The 26,288-nt window shown below is 40.2% G+C and overlaps 1 protein-coding gene across 9 annotated transcripts in view; it reads right to left on the minus strand.

Annotated features, from left to right (window-relative positions):
• Nucleotides 1-26,288, minus strand: part of PTPRF (protein tyrosine phosphatase receptor type F) — a 376,474-nt gene that overhangs the window by 277,219 nt on the left and 72,967 nt on the right. For all 9 annotated transcript variants that reach the window (XM_066325048.1, XM_066325045.1, XM_066325044.1 and 6 more), the window contains exon 2: nucleotides 8,683-8,763. The gene's annotated coding sequence lies outside the window, so the exon portion shown is untranslated. The remainder of the gene's footprint in view (nucleotides 1-8,682; nucleotides 8,764-26,288) is intronic.

Consider the following 26,288-nt stretch of genomic DNA (forward strand, 5'->3'; position numbering starts at 1 on the left):
GCAGAACCACCACAAGAAATAGCTTGGAAGAAAGTCAACAAGATAAGCGGGATCATTTCCAACTCGAACACCATAAAATTTCACACTGTAAGAACTTCATTTACAAGACTTTGACAAACATTAAACAAGGAGAACAAATATCTAACACAACTGAGATTACACATATGGCCTAAAGTCTCCGGGCCACTGGTCTAGTGCCAGGAGAGACTGTCCCAACCGGGAAAATGGGGCAGCTCTCTAACTACATGACCCTACAGACTGTCACAGTATCACAGAAAATAATCCCTGGACTGACAGAGCCCTGAATAAGGTGGCCATGTCAGCTTCAAAATCAAAACAAAACCAAAAACCCCATCAACATGATTAAGGAAATGGGACAGATGAGCTAGAGAGACCCTGAGCCTTTGGGAATTCTTTATGTGATCCCTGTCAAGCAGCCTGGCTATGTTTTCAAATGATTAAACCAGACCTTGATAGAAATCTTAGGTGTCAATTTCTCAATATTCTAATAATTGCATGGAATTCTTGCTAAGGTTCATGCAACAGATGTCCACTCTGGTGACAACACACTCCTTTCTACAGGCCACTTTACAAAATTCAATGGAGCTAACGTTTCATTACCTAAAACCCATTCTTGATCTTTAAACACAGCCAATGTATTTTAATATTTAACCTCTGCATGTTAGAGATTACATATCAATATTACAAGCTCATAGCTATTACTTTTGCAAAACACTAAGAAAAAAATAGATGCTGATGTCACTGATCACATGTTTTCTATTTATTGTGATGGGAATAATCAGCTTCTCTGATTAGGTACATGTTTATTATATTACGAGGCAACAACTTCCTTCAAGCACCCAATCCAATCCACGTGCTTGACACAAACGTTTCTTAAAGGCTACGAATTTGAACACCTGTGTTCTAGAAAATACATTGGTGCTTCTAACAAAGAAGGTGCTGAAGCACAGAAGAAATTTAAACATCTGATTACTTGTTTTCTTTTGACACCTGACTGAGAAAACAAACATTTTATGTTATTAAGAGACACTAAGGCAACCAATCCCAGTAGTATCTGGCCCTTCTAAACCACTGATTACCTGGAGAAGCACTGCCACTCACCTGAGACACATATTCAAAAATTTCATCCTCTTAAGATAAGGGGGAAGGAAGTAGTTTATTAAAACTCTGAATAAAGCATGTGGGAAAGGACCTCGACATGCCCAAATCCGTGTTCAAAACAGGAGTAACTCTGAAGTCAGACCACGCTTTCCAGAGCTTTGCCCAGTTGATTTTTGAATACCTTCTAAAATGGAAGCACTACAAGCTCTCTGGACTCCTGCTCAGTGCTCTTTCACTCTGAAGCTGAGCTACAGGAACTTTCCTTGCTGCACCCCATGCACTTCCCCTCTTTTCCTTTCACTGCAATCCCCCTGGAAAACCTGAACACTACCATCAGCCCACCCACCTGTCTGGGGTGGGTGACCATGATCAGACCTTCCCTCTCCCATGCTTGGGAAGCACTGCTCCCCTGGACCCCACTCACACAGCTCCTGCTCCACTCACCAGCCACCCATAGTCTTCTGCCCGATTCATATGGTTCCGGCACCTTGCTTGACTTGCCTTGCTCATACTTGTGACCACCAGGGTGATTCAAGCCTGCCCATAAACTAAGGCACCTCTTGTCCAGCCCTTGGCTGAGATGGCAACTGACCAACTGGTTTCCTCCTCCACAGCCTGGTCAGACCCAGCTCCAACAATATCCACGTCCCATCCTAGTCCCCAGCCTACAGCCAACCCACACTCCCTGATGCACCATCCTTGCAGCTGGACACAGCACCGTGTCTGGGGCCTCAGCAGCACTGACAGCAGCACCCTTACCTTTAGTTTACAGTCCTGGGCACACACTCCAGACACAGCTTGTTCTCTCTGCCACTGTCAGCTTGTGCACAGCTGGTGATCCAGTGCCTGTCCCAAAGCAGTCTTCCTGTGCTGTGCAGCCCTGCCACGTCCTCACCACTTTGTATTTCCTCATTTCAACTCATTAAGTTGTAAGCTGCAGATTTCCACATGCCTTTTCAATCTACCATAGCCATTTAACTCTGAACTATGCTTCGCAGTGCTTGAGCACCTCTCAGTCTGGACTTACTTGCAGATTTAGTTAGTATTCCCTTGTCCACACCAGTAAAGAGAACAGCAAATAAAGCTCAGCCCAAGACAAACATGGGTGTATTCACACAATTCCTCGTGCCATCTCCCTTCTTTACCTGATTTTCACAGTAAATTATGTGTAACTACACTTCAAACATGGTCCTTAAACAATTATTTGTTTACCATGTTATTAAATACATATATTTCCTTATTCCACAGAAATGTCATGAGGTTTTATCAGAAATTACTGATAAAAGTAAGGTAACATCAGAAGTACTGCTATCCCTGAGTCCTTATTTTCTTATCCTCCAGATTCCTAGAAACTGATTAAAAATTTTGTTCCAATTCTCTAAGCACTGCAGTTAGACTAACTAGTCTGTAATTCCCTGGATCTCCTTTTTTCAAACTGAGGTAATGCTATTGCCCTTTTCAGTCCTCCAGGACCTCTCCTGGTCTTCCCAATTTCTAAAAGATAATTGTAAATGGTTCAAAGGTTGCTTGGCTAGTTGCTGATGTACCCTAGGGCAAATTTCATCAGGCTCTGCCTATCTGAATACACCTATCTTATCTCCTTTCTCTGATCTATCCTTTTTCTACTCTGCACTTTACTCCTATCACCTTGTTTAAATTAATTTGAATTAATGTGAAGACACACTCAAGCAATACAATAGCTACATGATATTCATTTCATATTTTGTCTTTCAGCTATAACATTAGGGAAAAAACCAACTCCACACTATTCATGTACTATGACTATGGCCTTTTGGAGATACAGAAGAACATTTAGAAAGATTAGTCTGAGCTAGACTGAAGATTGCAAATGGTTTAGACCAATCCTCAAGCTAGGGTGTCTGAAGGGGAAACACTAAGAAACGTCAATAAACTCCTTGATTGCAGGAAGATCTAAAGAGAAATTTTAACTGCATTCTAGAAGGGACTCTTTCAATTACTAATTCAGTCTAGTTTGGTTTTATGAGTTTCAAAAAAAAAAAAAAAAAAGAAAAAAAATCCAACACTTCCCCAGTAGATAAAACGTTTGATAATCAATGGCACAGTTTCCTGTTGATTGCCTAAGTTATCCGCCACTGATCACTGTCAGGGGCAGTGTACTGAATTAGACTGACCACTCGTCCAACCCAGCACAGCAAGTCCCACTCCTCCATGAATGCTGACAGGTATCTTGGAGCACATAAAGAGTTTAATGCATCCACCTGTTCAAGCCATAATTTACCTTTCAGCGGCTGGAAATTACCATCCTCATGGCTGAAATGTGGCAAGACACTACAGGATCATTGCCCGTCTGCTTCTACACAAAGCAAAACAGCCAGCCTTAGATCATCCTCTGTGATTTCTCTTTTGTTTTTCAGCAAAATGTACTAGACATGGTTGTGCACAGTAACTTCTTAAACTGCTTCATTTCCATCCTCAAACACAAATCAAGGCTCTGTTCTGTGATCCCCTAGGCAGCAGATGCAATGTTAATGGAGATTCTGTCATTTTTAAAAGCAGTTAGTGATTTGAATGCCTCCATTTCTAGTGTACGCAGCTTGAAGTATTTTACAAGGTCCAATTTTCAAGGAATGATGAACACTCAAGAACTGCTGGGTGAAGGTTCCCACCCCACTTGGTGTACAAATCCAGAACCCATTTGATCTGGTACTTCTAGCTAGAAAATCGTTTTGCAAGACTAAAACTCTAGTACTAGTCAAAAGAAGGGGGAAAATAATTTTCTTTTGCTAACTGTGATGAAAATGCAACTAATTCATGCATTCTTCCAGTTACACAGAGTACAGCAGCCTATCCTTGAATATGGATCTGTGAGTATTTTGTTCCAGAGTGATACACTGAAAACTTTCTCTCACAAAATACTATAATCAGCTTTCAGTGAAACCTGCTTTACTGGGCATAATATAAAGCTTGATTTCCAACACTGTCAGGACAGAAAACCCACCCCATATTTCCAATCCATATATTGCTGATACTTGTCCCTACTGCAAATGCCACCATCAGTAATCCCTGTCTTGCTGCCTGCCTCCCCTGAAAAACCTATCATAATTATCAGAATCCCTGGATCTCATCCTGGAGTTAATGATGAATAAAAACAAGGTACGAATAGAGAGAACAGTCAGAACAGCAAAATCTCTGCTGCTCTTCCTTATTCCACTAGCAGAAAAATTCAGACTCTATTTTAGTCAGAGGAGTTTGGTGTCATGCAATTGTTCAGTCACAGCTCAACAAACCTCATTATTTCAGGCCTCTTTAGAAATCCGGAGTTTTGCCCGAGAGTATGATGGGATGCGCATCTGTTTGCAGTGGCACTGTGCCCCAGGAATGGCACAGCTGGTGCTCATGCCCAGCACAGCCCCGGGAGCTGGCACAGGCACCGGGAACCCCAGCACAGTCACAACGCCGTGCTTTTTAATCCATCACCCCGCTGGGCTCTACTTCAAACCCACAGTTTAACCAATACTGGCTGGTTTCAGCCAAGCCTGTGCTGATAGTAGACAGAACGAAACCGAGTTAATTAGAGTTAAATGTAGCCTCAAAGGAGATCTCAGCACCAAAACTCCTTATGCACATTAACTTATATAGCATGTATTTTTAATGAGTTCAGCACTTGTCTCGAGTTTAGGAAACACACACATGGGGTGGCAGCTATTCAAAGCCGTTGCGCCAGAGCACGAGCAAGTGCTGACTCTGCAAGATGACAAGGTTATGTTGCCAGTTATGGAGATTCTACCTTTATTGCACAACCCTCAGATACCTAAATTTAAATTAAACAGGTGAAGTGACAACACAAAAGCCACCTACCAATATACTCATCATAAAATACAAAAGGAAATGAAAAAGACCAGCGGGCTAAAGCTCGTGTTCAATTTTGCAAATATGTTTAAATCTTGTAACATCTCCAGCATCTCCTGAGCCCCTTTTTCATAAACAAACTTCTGAAAATATGTATCCCTGTAGACAGCTAAAGCAAACACCTTCAAAGCAGAAGGGAATTTTACAAGTGCAAATTTGGAGCTTTAAACCCCACCCTTCCATCTCCTCATGCATTCTCCAACACTCATCATATGAAGGCCGGTAAACGGCCAGTTGTCATGCCCTTTGGGTTCCAAAATATATTAAAGCAATCTACTTATTTGTGAGATAAAAGGACTTGCAAAGACTCCTAAATCCAAAAAATATATAGTCATATATAAATAAGGCTGAATTACGCCAACAAATTCTGCCAATGCCCTTTAGAGCCTGTCATTTAAGTATAGCCAGAAAACACTGTTCACTGGATTACAGTGAAAAGTAAGGGGTAACTGACTGTTTTGCATTAATTATAAGTATGTTCCAGCCAATATGGCATTAATACGCAATTAAATCACTTTGAATCGCGTAAGTTTTGTGCCAACATTTTGTAGAAATATGTAACCTCTATTACAGAAAACAACCCTTCAATTAGAATACAGTATGGCAACATATTTTCCAAAATGTAAATAAACTAAAGAATAAAAATGCTCAAAGCATTATAAGAGGACCACGTGACCCAATGACAACAGTTTTACACTTTAAAGTCAGAATGAAAATAAACTAATCATGTAGAAGTCTCAGCTTCAACTGCAATTCCAGTGGTAATGCTGCTTGTACAAAAATACCCCAAACCATGATCACATAGATAAGTAGTATTTCCCTAGCAATAGCCAGTTCAAATGAAAAATCTTAACTTTGTTTTTCTCTTAATCTTTTCAAGCAGTATTCACTTTAATAAATTTCTTAACTTCATTACTGTAACATTCAAATAGATAGGTATTTTTGTATATCCCTGAAAATGCAACCATACAACAATTTTAGTTTAAATGAATGACAAAAACTGCTTCAGGACACAGTGCTGTCTCAAAACTCCTGAAAACTTAATCTGTATTCTGCTAATCTAGGTTATAGTTTATCTTCAGGGGTTCTCCTGCAACATCACTCCTTGATGCTTTAGATTCAGCCTGACATGATTGAAAAAGCTTCCTTTTCTCCTTTCTCCCATTTATCCATTTTATTCCCAGGTTCCCCTGTTCCCTCTCCCAAATAATTATTAAGGAAATTATCTTAAAATAAAACCCTACAGATGAAGCATGACCTAGAACAGATATATTCTGCCCAATTTATGTTCCAGAAAGTTGATTTACTCTAGAAGATATTATTGCATGCCACTCAAACTGTATTTTCAGCCACATTTTTTATTGACTGAGTGTCATCTTTTCTTTCCTAAAACCTGAGTTTACTTTAAGAATGACAGAAGATTTTCCCAGGGTCAGCTGAAAGCATTCATAACTGCACATACCACAAACGAAGTGCTATAAAACTGAGAAGCCCTCAAGGACAGCTGTTTTGCTGAGGAGCTGCATCACCAGGCTGCCACCTCAGCTCCTGTGTAATGTCACTTCTTGTGGTTCAGTTCTGTCACCACGTAGTGCCCTCCCACAGGGGTGGACATGTCCAAACTAAGACTGCTCTACAATGCTTCCAAACACAGTATAAAACAAAATGCAGATGATTAGTTAAGAAATGTGAACCTAAGATGACAGATGCTATTACAATTCAGATACTGTCCAGGTCTGCAGCTCACCAAGGCTGCTCATCACTGGGATATACTCAGCCCTGCTGTCCAGTGCCAGCCTGGCTTCATGCTGACAGCTCCATGGGATAAGTGAGCCTGCAAGGAAACTGGTGGGCAACAGGGAATCTGACCGTCTGCACCTCTGCAAACTAAGCACCTGTTCATGTCCCATCTCCTGAGCTAAGGGAGAAAGGGCATCCAGTATTCAAACTCTGTTCTTCAGTGGGCACAGCAGCCCAGAGCCTTCCTGCTCACTCTCCCGCCTGCACCCAAATGCCATCACTCCAACCCGGGCTCACCTCTGAGGAAAACCAAGCATGCCATACACCACACCAACACATCCTTCCCTGCCCTGCTGCTTCTGTGAAACACAAGGTTTCTGAACCCTCCCACTGCATTGTCTCTGCATAACCTCTTGGGCAGCACATCCCAAACCCTGAGCACCACCTCCACCTGCACCTGCCACTGCCCAACCCACACCAGGTGCTGGCAGGATCTCCTCCACAAGGCTCTGAGCCCAAATGCCCTGGAGCAGCCTTCTCCCTGCCCCAGGACCACATCAGCAGTACTTTCAAACACACATACACAGACATATCTACCATACGTGCTTCTATCTCCGCTTAAGCAGCAACACCAGTTCTGATGTCAGAGAAATGTTGCTTGTTTCAAGAATCAGAATCTTAGCTAATGAACTTTTGCTACTCTTCTACACTCAACAAATACTGGGCTGGGTAGCATATAGCCTAACTGACTGTTAAGGTCACTGGCCAGCTCTTTAATCTTATTTAGTATACTTTGAGACAGCTCATGAGTCATTAGGACCTTATTCTTGGGGACACAAGGACATGTAATACACATTAATAAAGAGCATAAATGTGATCTAGTACATGTATTTTACAGATTGTGAAAGTAGAAAGATGACATTAAATATTTCTTTGCAACGTTAATAATTTTGATGATTTTACATACAATAAAAATATTGGTCAGAGCCTGTTGTTGCATTCCTAACTTATAACACTGCTACAACTCTAAGAAAACTCTTTTAAGTAGTGAAAGTCACACTTTAAATACCATCTTGAAGAGAAAAAAGGGCTCAAGGGAGTCCTAACTTAAAAATTCCTTCCTTAAAAGCGGAAAAGAAAAGAGACATTTTTCAAGCTGTTAATTCATGATATTTGATTTTATGATCTAAATTGTAATTCAGTGCACACACGTGTCAGGAACTTTGCAATACTTTTGAAAGGGATCAGCATCACTAATCAGGCGCTGAAATACAATTTCTGGGAGAATCTGGGAGCTCAAAGCTGCACATTTTAGCTGGCTTGGAAAGATCTTTGAAAAATAAAGTTAAACAGTAATTATACATAAGTGTGCTTGAGAAACTTTACACCTGTCTTGACATGAATCAGATCTTTGCATGGATGATGAAATTCTTGGCATTGCTTTAGGTGATTGGGAAGGCATTAGCTTAGGGAGGGTAAAAATTCAACAGCCACAAGCCTAGACAGGTAGGATAAAGGAGTTACTGACTCAAAAAGGCAGGGCAGCTTATCTGTGGAAGCCTAAACACGCTAATAATTTAACATAAACAGATCTGCTGATATTTTTAGAAAGGAATTTTAACTCATAAGTAACAATGTTAAAAAAAGAACACCAGTATCCCTAATCATATTTTCCACAGGTCCTCCCAGCTCCTTGCAGATTATTGACACTAAAATTCAGACGAGAGACGGGAAAAGAAAAAACAAGGAAGTAAAAAGAGGAAGAAAGCAAATATGCCAGAGATAGGTAGTTGGGTATAGGATTAGGACAATAATGAACTTGTTGGCAATCAGTGTCTGACTGCCAGCTATGCTACAACACTCCTGCAACCTTTGTCTCCCTCTGTCTCAGTTCCCAGTCTGTAAAACCAAGTGATAATATTTCCTTACCTCACAGGAACGTTCTCAGAATAAATCCATAAATGCCTGGAAGACACTGAGACACCACTGTGACAGAGGCCATAAAAATACCTAGGGGAAAAACAAACAACATAAGAATAAGTGTCATAAGTGACCAAAACAGCTGAGACATTCACAGATTAAAGGTACAGCAAACATTAAAACTTTGCTTAATGACATGAATTCTCCAGCCTGGGGAAGAAGCAGTTCAGCACATATTCCCACACAGCCCTTCTAAAACCATGACAGCAATGGACAATTTCCCCTTTTCTCCTTACACATGACACAGTCATGGTAATCCACCACCAGATGCAAGCAGGAAAGATGTTTACAGATCATTAGCTTAGCCCTCCATGACAGGTATCACATCCAAGAACCCAAATCACAGCAACAGAGCCTCACATACTGACAGTGCTCTTCCTCAGCCTCCACATCCAATTGTAACTGCAGAGCTGAGCTCCTCCAGTAGTTAAAAAACTTTCAGCCTAACACTTATTCCTGAACAGCTTTTATCCATTTGTTTTCATGCCAACATTGATCCAGCAGCTTAAACAGCTTTTCCCTATCCCTTGAGTTTATTTCTCTGACAATAAAAAATGAATTATACCACCTCCCTGTCAGGGCTCATTTGCCCACCCAAATCAACCAAGTTCTTGGAGTTTGCTCACTGGTGACTCCCCATCTTTGATATTACCTGTCTCCTGTATCACCCCACATCAGCATCTTCTGCCCAAACCCATCCTTCTGGCCTGCTGTCACCTTGCAACTGCCCAAAGATGTGTTTCTCCAGCATTTTCAGCTGGTAACCCCCTCCATCCCAAGTGCAGAGCAGAAGCTTCTCTCCTAATGCTTTCTAAGGTTATGACCCAGCATGCCATCACCATGCAGATATGCCCCACTTCGCCTGCTCTGGGTCTCAAGCTCTTTCTGAAAGACACCCTAACCTTTCACTGTACTGACCATGCCTCTGTCTCACCTCTGAGTCCCCAGGGCCATCACAGGGAACATGTCTGGTCTCCCTAAAAACATACCTCCTATCTTCAGCGTCAGCTTAACCCACAGTTGGTGGCTTGAGCTCAACTACACTGCGAAGCATACTTTAACATGAGCCAAATGACTACAGTCCTCTGAAGGATAAGTGATTCAAAATTATGCAAATGCACAGAATACATTATTTAGTCTTTATCATTTACAAAGTACACATTTTGTAAACAGTTTCAGCCCTCTTACAGAGAGTGTGACAGTACTCTGAAATCTGCGTGTCTGATGGCTGCTGCATCATGCACTGACCATCATATCCCTGGTGGGAGAAGGGGAGGGTCTGCTCCAGTTCTGTTCTTGAACAGCCTACCTGCCCAGTGTCCCCTGTGATCAGAGATACCTCCACCTACCCCCTCATACACACACCCCTGGAGATCCTCTCTCATCCTCTCACCAACACAGCTGACCAGGACAATAAAAATCCCCCCAATTTTTTCCATATCTGAGGGGAGAGGGCAGTTCCTTTGCTCCTGGCACTTTGCGTGGAACCAGCTCAGGAGCTGCTCAGACAAGCACTTGGAGGTAGGAGGGGAAGAGCAGCCTCCCCCCTCTTGCTGGCAGTTTGCCCCAGATCAGACTGGGACGTATTGGAAACCTCAGCCCAGGGAACCAGAATATACTCACCTTTCCAAGGACTCAGAGCCATTTAAAACTGTGCTCTAATAACCTTCACAAACAAATATATTATGCAATTTATGTTATGCAGCATTGACTTCAATGACTCTGTAGCAGTGCTTACACTACTATATTTACTTCTGGCACCCACTGGCAGCCTTGGCTGTAATTATTCTGAGCATGCTCCTGTTCTAAACCCGGAGGTCTTACCCTGCCAGTATCTGTGCACAACACTCCTCAGTAGGTTTTCTATAACTTTCACCACACTGTCCTTCTTTCTTCTATCCCTGCAAGCCCCTTTGTCTAGAACATGTCCTAAGTTTTTCCTCCTTTCACACAGGGTCCCAATTTTATACTCCAGCACCTCTTCCTCACTACCAGATCAACAACTTCCACCTTCAGCTGTCTCACACTTTTGATCTCCATCCCTCAGGAGAGAATTTTAGACAAGTACCCTGGCACCTCCTGCCAGGCTTTCTGAAATTTGAAGAAAGGCCTCTTTTAGGCATGCACATAACCACCTTCATGCCCATGGCACAGATCAGCATACTAAAGAAACAGAAGAGAGATTATACAGATTTGTTTTCTCCCTCCCCCTAGACTAATAGTATGACCATTTCAGTACCAGCTCTTTCCATTTCCTTTATCAGTCTTTGCTGCAGGAATGGCAGTTGCATCAGAGTGGAATCCATCCAGCAGTGAGTGGTTTGTTTGTTAATTCCCAGGACATGTTGCATAAAGACAAGAATACTTAAGCTACTTAAAAAGCAACCCTTTATTAAATGCATAAAAATGCTTGAAATTTTTGTAAGCCAACACTTTAAATTAATTACTTCATTTAAATATATCAGTCTCTGCTGCTAATTGTTATACTGCTTTTTAGGCATTCTTTTAAACATATTCCTTGGAAACCCTATGAATTTGCTATAGTTCTAACACACAGTTGCAGTCATTCATGGCACATACTCATCTATTTCACTAGAAACTTCTTTCTCCCAAAAGCTTAAGCAGCTTTTTGCACTTGTGTAACAGGGGCTGCTCAAGTCAACTATTCTCTGCTACACCACAGTGACACTACTGCTAGAAAAGGAAATGGAAACGTCACTAAAAACAACAACAAACCAAAAACCCCACCAAACCACCTCTTCTACACTGAAAATATTAAGACGGAGCAAGGAATTTTAAGATGAGGTTAGAAAACATTCTCAGTCAAATTAAGCACTGTTTAATAAGCAATTGAAGATTCCTGGAAATCCCTGCCACAAGAGGACCTGTGCACACCCAAGTGACCACTTCTGCTCTGAATTTCTTTGCATCTGTTCATCTGACAGATATATTTAAAATTTTACACTGATTCACTTTTGGATGTCTTAACTGACTTTATAAAGGAAATGTTCTGCTTACACAGGGAAAGGGCATATAAACATTAGGTATTTGCTGTTGAGGATTAAATATTAACAAAAAAAATTAATCAGCAGTGACGAAAGTGGAGATGGCAGTTCACTGGAGATAACCTCCTCCGTGCAGCATGCTGCAGTCTCCCATCTGCTAATTTAGGCTGCTGGAGGCCTCGAGTGACGAAAGAGAGACCATACCAACAGGATTTTAGCACACTGAAGTACACACAGCTTCCCCCCTCCCACAAGTTAAACCCAAGGCCATCAGGAGCAGTGGGGAGGCTGCCAGGAGTGAGTGCCATGCTGCACGTCCCCTGCAGCACTCTGAACAAGAGCCCAGCACCTCCAGCTGCACCTGGGCACCTCTGCTGCTGAAAACATGAGCACTGCACCTCCGTGGGTTTTGCCAGTTTCCATGTGCCGAGCCAGGAACATTTTCTGGAACTCCTCAAGGCTGAGTTTTCAATCTATGAGACAGTGTTTACTGAACTGACAACACCAGCAGCCATGAGCCTTCTATGCAGCATTGACAACAGCAAGGAATTCCTCATCTCTTGGTGAGCTCCCATGCTGGCTGGCACTGCAAGAGACACTGCAAGGGGCCAAGAAAAGCCACAACTCATCACAAGAAAATGGCAAATTGTGAAAAACTTGCATCACAAGGTTACCTGCCTAGGCACAGCTCCAACGGAGCTCCATAAATACCTCCGTCTAACACTGACAGAGGTTAAAAATCTATTATCTTTCCCAAATGACAGTGTGAACACATGTTCAGTGGAACACCCCGCCTCACCAAGCTACAAAGTAGATTCTGCTCTTTCAGTTCAACAAATACAAACCACAGGGAGCTTTTTAAATGAAAGCATTACGAAGATTACATTAGGCAAGTTTGATCTACTGTAAAACACTCGCACACAACATTAAGAGGTAGAACAACCTTTAACACCTGCTTTCTCTTCAAACATAGCACTACCTCTGTGCATGGTTTAGCTCTTAATGGGATGAAATCTCAAGCTAATTTGTATGGCTTACTCCACCAGCAAAGAATACTTCAAATGTTTGGGATCTAGCATTCCACTAATACTGAACTGGTGAGAATATTCTTTTAAGAGTGTGTACTCCACAGTGCTGCTCAGGCAGCTGCTGCCCTGTGGGACAGATCCACACGGCGGAGAACATTTTCACCCTGGTGTGCAATGTTGTGACACAAGAGGAGGTGCAGCAGCTGGAAAAGCACTGCATGATCCAAGCAGTGTTGAAAGTCATCATCATAAATATTCACAAGCACACTGAATTGTTTTCTTACTAACAGCACATTGTTATTCACAAATATTAATTAGTTTCTAAATACCACCTGTTACTCAGCCCTCCCTCTGCCATGTGACATGGGCGCCACGGCTGAGCTTGCAGACCATCCACACTGCTCAGAGATTTAATGATGTTTCAACTTCCAGAGCTCACTCAGCTACTGGGAGCAGAGGAAGGGAATAATTACTCACTTATGTCTTCCTCTGCTGACCTCTCTGGCAGATGAAACAAGCAGCTTTAACGGCCTCTGAAGAGAGGCTGGTCCAGTCCTCCTTAGATGGGAAGGATGACAACTGTACTAGTAGGTCTTTGGAATGGAGAATGATTTTAAAATCCAACTTCAAAGATCTCAGTGAGGGGAGAGTTCAAACTCAAAACTTCTCCCCAATGGAGGGAAGAAAGCTGCTAATGCAATCACTCGTGTTTCCAGCGATCACTCACACTTCAGACAGAGCTGAGGCACCAGGAATTGCCTGTCACATCCTACAGTATAAATAAACCACAGACTGCCAGGAGGAAAGCTGCTACAAACCTTGGCAATTTTCTTTGGATTTCTTTAGATCACTTCTTCAAAGGATCTCTCTGTAGTAGGAGTACAGGTGCAGACAGACAGACAATATGGGATTCCTTTTCCTCCCCACCAGCAACAGCCTCCTCCTAATTATGTGTATCACCAACAATATGACAAAGCTGGCAGAGCACTGATGGAACTGGGCAGAGCACAGATAAAATACACGAGTTAGTAGTACACTCAAGGCTGAAGTGACGCAGATGAATGATGAAGTACTGTCTTGTTCTCTACAAACCCTGGATGGAAGATCCCTCAGACCTTTCAAACACACTCTTCCCATTCAGTGTCCAGCAGAGACAGCCAGGGAGGATTAACTTCTCTTGACGAATTCTAATTAATACAAAAAAAAGAATGGGACTATTTAGAGCCAGAGCTCACACTTAGCCTGACTGGAAGAGATGAACCTGAAGCATTCTCTTCACAGATGCCAGCTGAAAGACTTAAGCTCCAAAATGCAGCATTTGGCATTTCCATCATCTCAGGAAGCAGTGCTGCCTTTTCAGTGCAAATGTAGCACGAAGGTTGTTATCCCACAGCTGCCAGACTCAATACCAAGGCACAGACACAAGCCTGTAAGTTTCCCAGGGAGGAGACACAATCTATTCAATACATCTTCCTGCAACATCAGATTTTTCTCACCAGCATGATCTCTCTGGTACATCCCAATCTGAATACCTCTTAACAGTTTTTTAAGATCTTGTGCATCAGGCAATAAGCTCTACAGAACAACTAGAATAGAACAGCTAATAAATTCCAGATTTTAGATGGAAAGTCAGAGCAGCTTTTTCTGGAAAACATAACTGCAGGACAACTTAACCATGCTTTTGTAAATATGGAATGGGGAATGCAGTCAGGGCTTGATATCCTCAAACTCCTAATACAAAAAAAAAAAAAATTCCACCATAGTTCCTGCAGACAGCGGTAACCCAGGACTATCAGGATTTTCTCAGAGTTTGGACAGCCTCACTTAGGGATTCAAGTCCCTAAGATTATAAAACTGGAAAGTGGGAGGGCAAGGAGCACACACACACACAAAGTCCTTTTTCCAGTGACTGACAAACACAGTACTCAATTTCTTAGGGACCTGAATGGCTGGAGCTGAAGTTAAGCTTCACTAGAGCTATATTTAGTTCTGCACAAATACAAATTAGGAAACATTTTCTTCCCAGTTACTAATGCAGTGTGACAGGAAACAATTATTTGCTCAGTGTCTAATGTTACCTTTGGTGAATATCTAGTTCACAGAAATTGCATATTGTATAATAAAGAACCAAGCTGATATTCTGCAAATCAGTGAGAAAGCTTATTTAAGAGGATGAAGAAGCATTTGATTTGAACACATCTGAGCTACACTGGTCTTAGCTATGCAGACAGAGTTAGTGCTAAGGCATCTTCTGCTTTGATAATAAACAACAAAGTCAGTTTGTTTTCCAAATTCCGTATTAATTTATTCAAGAACTCTGCAGATATCTTAAGAATACCATGGTTCCCCTAAAGTGTAGAACAGAACTGGGCACAAGGACAGAACAATTAAAATGAAAATAAAATCCATCTTTTATGATTTCAAGTGCCAGTTTCTCTCTATGAAAAATGCAATTCTGTGTCACAAGGGAGCTCTCAGCTCAGCAATTGCTTCAGTCTTCAATCTCTACAAAACACAAAAGACAACAAAATGCATGATTCACATGAAGGGCTAGTTAGCCCTTGGAGAACCAAGCCACAATTGTATAGAGGAGTCCCACATGTTTTAGAAGGGCTCAAAAGGCTGCACTCAAAAAATCCTAGGCATGTGGCTGAGAAGAAACCCTGCTCCTGCCTACTACTGCAAGAATGCCGAACAGGGTTGGAGTTTAAGCCATCCAACACAGCACCCTTACACACTAAGGAAGTTAAAAAGAATACAACACTACTTCACAAACACGTCCTTTCTTCTGCCACCACCAGGTAAACACTTGCCAGGCCCTTTGCTATGGTGAGTCAGATGAGTATTTCTAGAGCTGAAGGAGCTGACATTTCATGTTTGGTTTAAATAAGACCCAGGATAACTAGAGAGATGCACTGACTATCAGTGTTCTGATGATCATCTTAGTTGCAGAACCCTTTGATACAGAAGGCAGATGAGCCCTTGGCACCATCCAAAAAACCATCAGCAGCCCAGGTTTCTTCAGCCAAAGCTGGACTACTGAAATATATGCATGTCTTTGCCTAACCATTCACAGCTTTCTTCTGGGACACAAAAAACCGTAACAAGGGAGCTGATAAACATTTGGTTTCTTGGTATTGTCTTTTGAAACATTATAAGTTATTTTGATAGTATGTTCTTGGAGCAGATCAAACATGGAAATATGAGAGTTCTGGGCACAAAGCAAACAAAACTCTCAACATAAGGCAAAATATTTGTTGAGAGATTCTGAACAATCTCTCTTACCTACAAGTGCCAGGTATGACTAAGTTTGATGAATAAGTTACAAGGATTTCCAGGGAGAAATGACACCACTATTCCCATCCCACCTGTAGAAAATCTAGGAACATTGCTTAAGTGCTCTATCTGCTTGGAGGATCCTACAGTAAGGGGGAAAATTCAGACTCCACCCTGGGCATCTCAAGGTTTGACCAGGAATTTTACTTCAGATGCCCATAAGGTCCTCGCCTATGTTTTACTCGCTACACGTTTACTGAACAAGGTAATTCATTCCTACAGGGCTCCCTGTATTGATCAGCAAAACCCATGCAGAGTCAAAGACTTATCTATACTGCTGCAGGGAGGGGGGCTAAATTTTTTCAGATATATCCAACTGACACATTACCATTTTATCCAAGCACAGCTGCACATCCGCCCCCATTTCCAATAGCGTCAAAGGAGCGGGAACAATCACGGATATGCATCACTTGGGTAGAGGGGCACATCAATATTCAGCCCACAGATCTTGCTAGTAGCAAAGGGCAGCAGCTACGTCATCTTGTTCCGAGACGTACCAGATTAAAGACCTTCCTCTAGTTCAGCAGTACTGACACGGCCAAGCTGGCAGACCAACACACGCACGCGCCTGAAAAAACAAGAAGTGGCTGGAGCTCTTCACGGAGCTGATGCAAGATAAGTGCATTTTCTCATTACTCGTGTTATTCCTGTACATGGAGCACTACAGAGCAACACTCTCCAAGACTAAACAGGAATAGCTGCTGTCAATGTTTGAAGCGACCAGATTGGACTTCCACGGCATCAAGCACATGTAGGCCATATTCACCTTCTAGTTTCCTAGAATCTTTTAAGTTATTATATGACTCTATACTGCTCCTTGACTGTTCCCTCAAAAGAGAGGACGCAAAGCAAAACAAGACTCTAGCTTGGAACAAGATGAACAATTACTCTGGAAGAGACTCATTTTCACTAGAAATCTCATTTCATACCTTTTCTCACTCCTCCAAAGAGTCATCCACTTGTCCTCTTCATCACAGTGCTAAAATAATCAGGAGAAAAAGTAGGAACGTCCTTTTTGATGTAGTTTCTCATGTTATATCTCCTCTCCCCTCCTCAGAATTATTGAGTGTTTTTAGACAAATGTGTAATACAAATGGGATCATAAAGAACTGAACAGAGGTTTATGTTATGAGGAAACATGGATGACTGGCACACAAATTCTTATTAGCTACTAAGTAATCAAAGGGATAAAGACACATGTTTCAAGAATTATGAGTAGCTAATTATTAGCAATTAGGATTAGAGTTACTCTTTCTAAGAAATTTGCTACTATACATCAGCCTACTCTATCTTTTCTTGCATATAGAATAAGAGGATGGATCTCTTTTCATCCAAAGTATTTGTTCCCCAAACAGTCACCCAACCTTGCAATCTGCCAAGGGTAAGCCAGAATGAGTATTTCATTCCATACACAAGATCTCAAAATCTCAGCTCTCTACATCGTATAAGCCACAGTTATATTGTTGTTCCAGAAAAAAACTGTGCCAATTCCCATCTACCTTGGAAAAGAGGAAAAAAAACAGCAGGTGGTTACTTGTCTAGGATGGGCTAGAAAGGAGCACTCTCCAAGCACTGCTCCATGGTCCCCCACCTCCTCTTTTGCAAGGTTTTAATTCCACATTAAGCAGGCTCCTGCACAGAACTGACTTTAAGGGACTCTAGAGAACTTCAAAGGGTTTAATAACAAACAAGAGAAAAATACACAAGTATCTTGTCAACACCAGAAAAGCAGAACAGCTCTAGCACTAGGGTGCAGAAATTAAGAGATCTGAACAACTAGATTACAAACAAACTCCTAAGACTGACACCAACAGAACAGACAACATGAAGTCAGGACAAGGAGTGTTCTTTCAAGGATTAATGGCTCTCTCGCTTTCCTTGCCCAGCGGCATACCTCCACAGGACAGCAAATTCCTGCTGTAATGAAAAAAACCCTTGAGTTATAAGAAATGTTATAAAATTAATGCAATACAATGTAATGGCTCGATTGGTTTTAATCCATCACAACTTGCTGAATCAGTCCAAGCTCACATCAGTGTCGCCAGAAGTGCTCCTCCACTGCAGCGAAAAGCTGATGTTTATCTGTCTCTCTACAAGGCTTTTGACACAAAGCCTGCAGACCCAAAGAATGCATTAACACTGGACAATCAGCAGCAATGCCCAAACTGATAAACTACTACCAGCAAACCTCACACTACTTATGACCAGTCTTTAACACCTTTATGTAACATACTAGGGTTTTTTCTTCCTGCCTTCTCTAACAGGGTAACAAAAACTAGAAATAGCACCAGTCTGCTCAAATCAAATTTTTCCTTTTTTTCCTTTCAGAGCAGCAATGCTACCATCCCAGATAAGAGCTGGAATTCCAACAGTCATTACACTGGAACATCCAACCCCTACCAAAGGTGAGATGCAGCTTAAAATTGAAATATAGGTGGTCTAAAGTGAACACAGATTGACACATTTACTCTATCACACACTCGTTACTATAGAGCATCTATTATAGATGCATATTAAATGTGGATGAATATACTCATGAAGTCTAGACAAGCATATTTTCAATTAATAAACACCCTTCCCCACTCCCAAACGGAAATTATCATAAATTATAATCCCCAATGAGTGATCTCCTATAACAGAAAGTATTAAAATAAAGAGCACTTTATAAAGTTATTTACAATACAAACATTCTGGTTTATGCTTAGTAAAATAAGCCAAAAATCTGTCTCAGAAACACTTGTATTTCAATTTTTATATATGAGAATAAAACAGCAAAATTTGAATATAGTAGTAACAGTAAAATAAATGCATCACATACCTATTTTGCCCTACAATTTCACATCTATACCATCATCAACTGAAACGCAAACACTACGGCATGGACTCCAACACTACTTTTAATGGCTGCATCACCACTACATGATCAGACAGATGATGAACAGTACCAGTGCAATAACAACGACCACCTTTGGATAGTCACAGTTCTTATTTCTTGTAATCACAAATAAAAGAATTCCTAATTTCTTTTGATCCTTATGCTTATCGACATGCTTATATAAGTGACACAGTATAAAAGAAACTCTCAGATAAATGAATGTATCTTTTCACATGGTTGAGGATTTTTCTTTGAGAAGCAAAATGAGGAGCAAAATAAATGTTTATTTTAAACATATATTTAAATAACATTCTAATGTACTTAATAGAAATTAGGTTTATGTTTCTAAAGCATTACGCCGTATCTTATATATTTGTAAATAGGCATAAAATTAAAATTAATTTATGCATAAAAAGTATTCAAAGTTAATATGTTAAAAAATGCTACATCTGCTTGCCAGGTCTTCAAGAAAGGCAAATCAGCAGGTTAAACAACTGATAGTAATGAAATAAATGAACTCTAAATAACGATTGACCTTTTGACTGATGCAGAAATAGCTTTTTTCCTAATTTCAGTTTATCCAGTTAATTCAATTCAAATACTTGTTTTGCTCAAAAGAAGAAATCATTTAAGAAATAACATAGCATGAAGCTTTGTTTTCATTCTTCAATCTAGATATAAACATTTAGAGCAAGAGGATGAAATCTACCATTTACAAAAATCTCTGGGGCCAAAACTATTTTCCAGTCACTATCTAGAATTAATAACCCATAACAATTTTAAAACTTGAAAGCCCTCCCTTACCAACTCAAAAAGTAGAATGCACTGTTGCTTTTGATTTATGTACCAAATAAATTTAAGAAAAACTTAGTTAACTATTCAATATTGTTTATTGCATTTCAACTGAATGCAAATTTTTACATCAATATGACTATATATTCAGCACTCAATATATGTTAAACAACAATTTAACTACCAAAAATATGGAGTACCTGGATGCTTATTTGACTTAGTCAGACAATTATAACATATGCTTAGAAGGCTGACAAAAGGTGCTACCTTACTCTAAAAGCTGTACTTAGCAGTAAAAATCAAGGCAATCTAATAATTACCACACTACTAATAATTAACCTCCCCTTTGAGAAATGTAACAAAGTAAGATCAAAGGAACCGATTTACTTCAAAGTTTCCGCTTGATTTACATCATTATTTAAATCATGTTTCAGACAATGACATATTTATTACAAAGTAGAAAAAAAAAAAAGGAAAAAAGAGAGAGAGAGTAGAAAGATTTAATGAACTCTGACAATGTTTTTTATTTTTAGTATCATACCAAAATCATCATTTGGCAGAAATACTCCTGAAGGTCCTTGAGCTATCCTACTGGTTCGTAGCTGACAGTCTTTAATTTCAGAATACTCAGATGGGATAACACTCAGGAGTGAGTTATTTTACAATTACTTGGGAGCTGGGAATGCTGGGGTGCTTGAAAAGATTTCAGCATACCCCCTAACCACGCTGGGATTGAGCTCCTGCTGGTGAATTGAAGCCTTCTAAGTATCTCCTCATCCTGCACCAACACAGAACATCTGAATGATACTATAGAGCCCACAGTGGGATTAAGCAAAACATCCCAGAGCTCCAACACAATCTTACAGTGATGAGGGAGAAAAAGGAGGGAGGACAACTTCTTATCACTGTCATGGTACTTTTCCTTTATTACCAGAATTAAAGAATTATGAGAAATGTACAAAGTTAATGCAGACAAATGATTTTTTTTTTTTATCTCACTAGTATTTTAATTAAAACCTTTTGTCATCTCTGCTAAGCAAGTTCAAAGTATTGCAATGCAGTAGCAATGGTAACACAGAAGTCTTGTTAAGCTCGGGGAAAAAAAATGTGTTCAACTTTTAGCAAATCAGCGACTGTAATTGCTAGAGGAATAAATCAAATTTATAGCAGGCAAAACACAGGATATAATAATTTTTTTTTGTGCAGCCATAAATGAGTTTGTTTTTGTTGCAATGCGATAAAGTTTAACATTTTCTGCATGTCAGACAGACTATTCTGATAATATTCTTTACATTTCCTCCTTATTAAAGAGATGAAAAATTTGCTATTAAGATATTCAAGTCATCACAATACATCTTGTTACTGGATAAGCTTTAACAAAACCATAAAGTACTTTTTCCTAACTACATTAACACAATATATGCGTAGCCACAATTCTTACTTCAGTATTAGACAATATTTTGTCCTTGCAAAATAACAAGATGTTGAATTCAGCAAATTATGGCAAATCAGTTGTTTGGTTTTTGGGGTTTTTTTTTTGTTTGGTTTTTTTTTAAATTCTCTTCAGACTGCTACAACACAGGAGACAAAAGCAGTTTTGTTTCATTATATCCACAGATTTTTTTTCAATTTAACTGAACTCTAGACAAAAAAGTTTGCTCTTTTTTTTTAGTCATGCCATACACTATCTTTGCTATTTAAAAGTGTTTTCACACCTCCACTTCCACTACTAGCCTTTTGTGAAGAACAATTTCTGATTGCTAGGCTATTTTCCATTTGCCTACTTCTATTCACAAAAAGAAGGAACCATGTAAAATGGCAGATTTGACTTTAGATAGACTTTAAAAGCTTGAATAGTTTACATATGTAAACTGATTATGGTCTGCAAAACCTGAAAGTAATGTTATCAGAACATGGGCTTGCTTCAGCAAACAATGGGACTGCTAACCATGGAAAAGCTCCAGCACTCACTGGCATCAAACCACAGTAACACACCATGAATACAAGTGATTTGTTCTTTGCTTAAATGTCTGTTTTGAAGAGTAAATATTGTACATGCACACACACGTGTATGCATTTGAGCACACATACAAAGGTTGCTCATAACCAAATAAACCTGTAGCTCCTAACTGAAAAAACCCTTTTATGAGAGTGCCTAGCTCAAGTCAGCAAAACAGTTTGCACCAAGTTATCCAAGATGTCTTCATTTAAAAATTTCCGTTTCTCCTTGATGTGGTCTGAAAAACTGCAATGGAAAGATACAACATTAAACACTGCAGGTAGACTGTCACCTCCGGTGAGAGACGGCAGAGCGATGCCACCACGACGGGAAGGATGGCTCCGAAAAGGTTTCTTCAGGATCGCTGTGGAAAGACCTTTATCAGCTAGTGACTATAAATTTATTTTCTGCAAAGGAACCTTCTGCCGTAATGTGCGCAGAAAGGACATAAAAGGCAATCTGTCTGCCAATGAAACTTAAAAGTAAATGTGAAGGCAGGAGAAGCAGTGTATTTTGTTGAAATATGTAGGTGTGCCACTTAGATCTCAATGCGCGCCACCTCCTGACACCAAAGGGTGAAATGTTCTGATCTCTGGTGACAATATTTATACTGAGCAATCCTCCAATATTTCATTCAAATTTCCTAAATGTCTATGATCTTTTCTCCAGACTCAAGTGAGATGTGTGAGAGTCCTCTGCAGGACTCTGCATTGAGCCTATGGACCGTCTCACCAGCATCACTTGTTTCCATCTCAACAGCACGCACCAGTCTGCTTCCAGAAGACAACTGAGGACCAGAGAAACCAAATTCACTTTGTTATCCACAGTAAAAAATAGATAAAATCCCTCAGCAGGGACCACTGCAGCCTGCAGCACTAGCTGGGCAGGAGGCCAGCATCACCTGCACTGCTGGCCAAGGCACACAAAGGCCACGACTCTACTTCTGCCTGTAGACAGCTTAAGCAATCAAATCTTTCTGAAAGTTTATGTTTTCTCCTTTCTTCTCACTTCTGTCAGATGATTCCTATAACTTGTAATTTTAATTAAAAGAACAGCCATCATGTCTTTTAGAAACAGGTTTTCTTTGAAAGTAACAAAATAACCACCACCCTCCAATCCAATTAAGCCCTTAAACAAAACCAGTAACATTCCATCAAATGCAGGTGCAGAACTATAACCCAAGTTCATCAGACACATACACAGAAAAAAATCTTAGTACCTATGTTATACAACCCAATTTTCTACAAAGCAATATAAAATGTAATTATCTAAATATTTCAAAATGTATATACAAAGATTAAGTAATATTGAAAGAGGGCACAGGACCTAAAGGGCAATGGATCTAAAGATACTCTTTTGAATATTCAAACCAGTTATTCCTCTGAATTTTTATCATCCTATTAACATAAGTTTATACATTTTGTATAATACATTTGTGCATTACAATGTTTTTTCAATTGTTTAATCTTCCTATTTCTATTTTTTAAACATCCAGCAATTGCTCAGGCCTCTGGGTGTATTTATTTTAATTAAATACAACAAAACCAAGTGAAAAGCTTTTGCATTTTCTGAAAGAGGAGACCACTCAGAATTTTCCTCCATGTGTCGCAATAGAGATCTGTCAGATACATCCCCAGAGTAACCCTGCAAAGACAATAGCTGTGCCAGCAGCAATTTGTCTGCATTGTGCAGGCAAACATTTAACAAACAAAATAAAACGAAGAGTAATTTAATATTTGTATTGTGTTTGCACAAAGAAGTGCTGATCAGAACGAATACTGAATGCCCAGGGTAGCAACCTTCCTCCCTGCCCCTAGGAGGGCACACACCCAGACTCCAGATGCAATGGGACATGGTCTGGCACAGACTGACACTCCTGCTGTATATAGCTCACCTTTACCTCTCTTTAAGCAATCAAAAGTATCTGGTTTTACTCCACAAAGATGGATATTAACATATTTTGACAGAAGGCCTGTCAAATCCCAAGCAAGACTGCACACCAGGTTGTCTCATTACATGCAGTCCTCACTCAACCAGTGGGTTGGCAAAGCATCGCTTCTTTCTTCAACAATTCCCATTGGCATACCTGTGTTTGAGTCTCAACTCCACACTGCATTCACCAGCCTCCTGAGTTTGTACTTTTTGGAAAAAAAGTATGGTCAAATCTTTGGTGGAACCAAGTGACATATCCAGGGATCAGTCTATGCTCACCTGGAAGCAGGTAATGCCGAGTTCTGCCTCCTCTTTACCCACCACTGTTGACTCCCACTATAGCAGAACAGTGAGGTTCAAAACACCAAAGGTAAATAGAAAGACTTAAAAAAGGCTTCCTCCCAGTAGCCAGCCAGAAAGGTATCTTCTCAATATTTATGCCTTGTCACTGCAACCTATTTCCTCGATAACAAGAGGCTGCTTTTGAGGTAAACTCCTTGCACTGCATTAGGTAACAAACTCCGACTACAGATACTGCTAGAAAACGTTTTTTTAAAATCCTAGATAGATATGCTGGGACTGCACATGTAAGAAAGAAAATGGAATCTCTATCTTTTATGTCACCAGGATGACAGTGTACAAATTCAATGTAGATAAAGGCAGACAACACTGAAAATGTGACTGCTTTTGGGTTTTATTTTGTAATATTAGTAATTACAAAACAGCAGAGAGGTACTTGTCAAAGTTGGGTTTTGGGTTTTTTTTTTTAATAAGCTTATACCAATGAGAAGTTTCTCATCAAACTCACCATTTTATCTAAAAGGCAAATGCAAATTCAAAATAAATTGCAAGGCAGCATTTTAGGGAGGCTACTTATGCTCACATTTACCGATTTAGTTATTGAACACAAGCAAAGTTTAACAACAGAAGTAGCAAATGAACAATTTCACATCATAAAACTGTCCCGTACTTTTTGGAAATAACTTGGAAGTCTACTACACTGGACTCTAGACTACTTAAATATTACTTGTCTTCAAAGTCTGAACAAAACTAAGGGACAAGCAGTACTCCTTTTCTCAAACACAGCTGTCCAAGTGGTGCTCCTGAAACTCACAAAGTATTCTCTTTCCCCTCTCTCCTTTACACAACTTTCAAGTTATATTTGCTTTAACTCTATTGCTTCTGTGCTAACAGAAAGTCTTTCTGCATATTAGGTTTCAGCCTCAATTTCACATCTTTATATGTTTCACCTAATTCTCAGTCTTCCCCTCACCAATTTCAGAGATCTGGAGAAGTAATTTCCCAGAGTGAATTACTTATTAAAAAGTAAACACAGCAATGAAAGAGCCCAAACTAGGCTCTGTGTGAGGCCAAAGTAATAATTTCAGCCCTGTGATCTCTCCCAGATAGCCAACAAAGGGGCAATTACACAGTAACACCAAGACACAGCACACATTTTGGGAGGATTTCACCCAGAAACATGCTGCTAATATTCACATTTAAGATCTCCCAGGGCCCTATTACTTCTTTCTTTTTCAATAACATACTGGATTTCTCTGGCATTCAAAACAAAATCAAGCCTTAACAATCCATGTTTTCCCAAAATTCGCTTCCTTTTAATTGTGATAATACAAAAATTCATGCTGAACTATTCAGCAATCTACCTGGCCAATTTTATAGCTGTATTCACATCCTGGGTGAAGCACATTCAGAAAATTATATATAAACATGGTGTAACATTCTGTCAAGTTATCTTTAATTAAGTAGTTCCATCCTTTAAAAAGACCTGAAGACAGCTTATACAGTCATTTGGACATTCTGGGATAGATGGCTGAAATGCACCAGAGAAACAACATGATCATCTGAAAGTTTCCAAGGGGGTTACAATTCCTCACTCCCCTAAACCTCAAGATATTACATCTTTATTACCTTTGTTTTATGGTATCCCTTATTAACCAACTTGCTTTCATCCATTCCCAAACTTTCAGAAGAATGAAGTATTTAAAAAAGAAAAAATAAATAAACAAGTATTGAAAACCCCAGTAGGGTGAATAAAAATTGCAAAGTATTAACCCAACAAATTATACCTGACATGACAGTGGTGCACACCAAGGCCAGAGGACGGTCCTGCCTTCAGGTATCACAAACTCGCCCCTAAAGGCCCCTTCTTTCTCAAAGTTTCCCATCAAGCTAAAAACCAAAAACAAAAATAAAGAACCACCAGCAAACCCATAGCTCAGTCTTCTCCTCGGATAAATGGCTAGTAGGCAAAGGAGACCTCTATCTCAAATTCTCACCCCAAACCACCCCTATCCCTGCCACTAGCTATGACTGAAGCTCCACCACAGCAAGGAACCACTCACAGGACTCACTGCCTCACTGCAAGTTTATTTGGTAACAACCCTACCTGCTCTCCCAGTATTAAAACTCAGCAACTGATCTCTAAACCAATCAGGCTGGCCATAAGGACACACTTAGTGCTGCCAGAACAAATTGTGTTGTAGCAGCACTGGCCATTTTACAGAACTTTAAATTAAATTTCACATAAAACCTCTGCTTCAGATGTCCCTTAATCGGTCTCCTGTTTA

The sequence above is a fragment of the Sylvia atricapilla genome, chromosome 9 (assembly GCF_009819655.1).
Source record: "Sylvia atricapilla isolate bSylAtr1 chromosome 9, bSylAtr1.pri, whole genome shotgun sequence".
Classification (NCBI taxonomy): domain Eukaryota; kingdom Metazoa; phylum Chordata; class Aves; order Passeriformes; family Sylviidae; genus Sylvia; species Sylvia atricapilla.